Source organism: Orcinus orca, chromosome 17 (genome assembly GCF_937001465.1).
Source record: "Orcinus orca chromosome 17, mOrcOrc1.1, whole genome shotgun sequence".
Lineage (NCBI taxonomy): Eukaryota > Metazoa > Chordata > Mammalia > Artiodactyla > Delphinidae > Orcinus > Orcinus orca.
This window is the reverse complement of record NC_064575.1, coordinates 41,927,406-41,931,235: the sequence shown is the minus strand read 5'-3', so window position 1 is coordinate 41,931,235 and position 3,830 is coordinate 41,927,406.

Sequence of the window (3,830 nt, the reverse complement as noted above, 5' to 3'; positions counted from 1 at the left end):
TAGTATGGATTTACTATTTCTAAAATACTAATCTAAAGCTGCAGTTTTCCTTTTGTTCATCATCTCTAGCCTCCCCATAAACTATATTCCCTTATAGCCATGCTATTTGATAGCTGGTTTTTTATATGAGCTGTCTATAAATTGTACAAAGCATTACCATGCCTTATTCACTCCATCTTTAACTCTGTATCCCAGATTTCTGGCAGCAACAAATTTCTACAGGATCCTTTTATGTTGCCCAAATATTACATCCAGTCGTAGAGTATATATTTATAAGAGAAAATGTTTTGGATTTCTCAGATCATTTAAGTGCAGTATAAAGTTGCTTTATGCATATTTTTAAAAGCACACAATATACCTTATCTCAAATCTGATGAAAGATATGTTCTATTTTTAATTCGTTGGGCCTTTTTCTTAGTTTTCCACATTTTCTGGGTTATTACTAATGATTTTGTTTACTCTTTGCCAAGTTCTGTCATGTAAATTATTTTTAAACAGCAGCACCTCTTTTTAAAAACATAATAATTTACTAAATGTTTTCATGTCCATTTTCATTTGATCATCTGATTTGTGAAATAACTTGAAATCTGTACTTTGGTTTGTGAAAATAATAGAACCAAATCTCTGTCATTAGAATGTGTATTTTGAGTTTATGTTCAGAAGTGACTTTGTGGGTTTGTTCAGAACCAACCATACTCTCCTTTTAAGCACTTTGTAACCAACTGCAAACCTTTTAAGAAGACTTTCCCCTGATAGGATCAAGCCTATGACTATAAAACATTTCCCTCCCTGAGAAGCTATTAAGTTCAGTATCTACTCTTATTTACCATTGCTCTAACTGAGCTAGGTGGTGGAGCTACAAGCATATACCAGTATGTGTTTGTTAATGTGCAATGCTGATTGGAACTGTTCTTAGGAAAGGTGCTATGGCTTACATACGTCAATATTTGTGGGACTTTCTTTAGAATGCTGAAAGTTGCTAGGTATGTGCCAGGTTGATGCAGGTAAATCCTGAGATGCATGGTAAATCCATGCTGTTCAAAACCAAGTCAGCATTTGCAGAGAATAAGAGAGCTTTAATGAGGACCTCAGGAGCAATGATACTGACCTAGGTTGATGACTTCAATGATGGAATTTTGTTTCAGACACAGGCCACTCAGTGTACCAGAATGGTGGTCTGAATAACACTATCTGGTTTTTAAATTGGACATTGCTAATTTCTGTTATAATAAACTGTTCAGGATATAATTTTTTTAAAGGTCATGTCTTTAACCTAAAAAGCTTAAAAGAAGGGAGTGGAATCACTTGTTCCACAGGATATTTAAAGCTAAGGAGTTCCAATAACCTCACATATGTTGAATGAAAACTGTTAAATAATTCAACAACTAAATAATAACTTGGTACTTCTGAATTGCAAAGTGATTGCTGCAAACTATTTTCTCAGGTAGCTGAAGATTTAAAATAGATAATTCTAAAGGTAAATCAGTAAAATCTTTTGATAATTGGTATCCCAGATCACTTGTGTGCCTGAGAAAATAAAAGGTTATGCCAGGGGAGGGAGCAATTCAAGAACAAAGGAGGACATGCTCCTAAAAATGGGAATGCTGGTAATTGACCTTAGATGGGGGTGGTTATGGTTATAGCAGAGGCCCTGTGGAGAAATGGTTCTGATGTCTTACACTGACACTCGATCTTCTGTGTTTTTTTTTCTAATATCCCCAAATCATGAAATGCTACCTGCCAGTCAAACAATTGTTAGTTATTTATCTCAGGCTGCAGTAATGCTTATGATGCCTTTCATAATGTTACAGGACTTTGGTAAATCTAATTTCCTGTTGACCTCTACCCTGTTTCTATGACTGTTTCCTTGAGGCCCCATTCCAGCTGCCATAAAACTTTCGTCTTAATACTGAGAAAGACACTTGTTCTTGTTTATTTGTAGCAGATCCCATCCTGTTGCATGTATACGTTTCCTAGACATTTTAGGTCAAAATTGCTTGCTAGAGCATAAAATAGGCCAAAGACGGGACACCACATGTTGCAGACTGCCTTCAGCTGGGGTGGTGCAGTGGAACACTCACTGGATAAATGTGTTAGCAGTGTGTTCATTACCCAAGATTGTACAGTACTTTCTGCCATGCTCACTCTCCTTGGCTGAGGGTGCCTGTCAGCACTCAAGAGTGTGGGGAAAACATATTTTAATAGTATACAGTATTATGAGTTAAATATTATGAGTTAAATATTGAACATTTTTAGGGAAAGCATTATATGTGTGATAGTGTTAAAACAGGATATATGTAGGTGGTAAATTTATATTTAATCATTCTGTCATGTTTCAACAAACCTGATTATCTGAATTAAGTAATTACTAACTGATACTACTGTCTTAACAGTGACTAATATTCTATGGGATAACCTGTTGATTGAAAGCCTTAAAAATCATAAAATATGCACGAAGCTGAATAGAAAAGAGTGAGTAGAATATATATTGAACCAGAAAAAAAGAGTAATTTGAAAATTATAAAATTCTTGAAGTAGGTATACAATTGTTTTAATGTAAGTATATTTATCCGAGGATGCATAAAACTCATAACCATCATAAGAGTGAATTCTTTGATTCTGTCTTTGTTAGTTATAAAGCCATTTTCAGTAGAAATGTTTTGATGCATGGCCTGTTTCATGCTCATTTCTTACAATCCTGCACTCAAGTTGACCACAGCTGGGAGGACAGGGAACTGAGTAGTTTTCCACTAAGGTTTTTCAGTTCATTATTCTGCTATTAAGTTAACTAACTGGTTTTATGTCATCATATTTCTACTTTAAATGTATAATAGGACAGCTTTGCTTGGAATCAGCATTCTAGGTAGGTTTCATAGCAGTGCATTAAATTATTAAATGGACTTGGAACAGATTCTGGTAACATTGAACCTGAGAGTGTCTTTGCTTCCCTCCACTTGGCTGCTAGGATCAACTCTATTATGAGTTTGTGGGGGTCTTGTTATAGAAAGCCAGAGCAGGGGTTTCTCCTACATGGGCTGCCAAATGCTGGTAAGAAAGGCTGGAAAGCTGCAGATCTTGGGGAGACTTCAGCTTTGAAATCCTGTGGGTTTCCAAATGGAAGTTTGATATCGGTCGCACAAAAAATATGTCAGCTCTCCCTGACCTCTAAAAGGCTGAGAAGGAGCTGAATGACCTTAATGTTCCTTGCTGCTCGAAGAGGAGAGAATTCAGGAAGACCATATACAGAGAAGCTTCCTGCAAACTTCCTCGAAGGAATTCGCAGCGGGCCTACTTCACATTCCACCTCTGGCATTTCTGATGCCCCATATTAATTGCAGCATTGTTCTTAGTGCCAAACAACTGGAGACAAAGTGAACACAGTTCATAATAGGGGAATGGCTAAATAAATAATGTACCATCCATACCATGGGAGATTGACTAGCCACTTCCTTAGAAAGGAAGAACCAGATTTATGCCAGTAAATTAGAGGGATTTCCAGGAAGTATTGTTTTGTGAAATAAATGAGATGCAGAAAACTAAGTAAAAATACCACATTTTTGAGAAAAAGTCCTATCTCACTTTCCTGTGCATGAGTTTCTGTATGTGACTTTCTATACATGAATTTGTGTGCATGTGAATAGGTGCATCTCTCCATATCGGATTAAATGAGTAGTGAGAAAAATGTGAAAAGAAACCTACTAGCTTAAGATGGGTTATTTTGATGGTGGTGGAGAGCAGGTGTGGGGGACTAATAGAGAAGAAATGAAGAGGAGAGAGAATGAAGGTAATACAGCCAAAAGGAAAGTGGGGAAAATTGCACTAATTTTTTT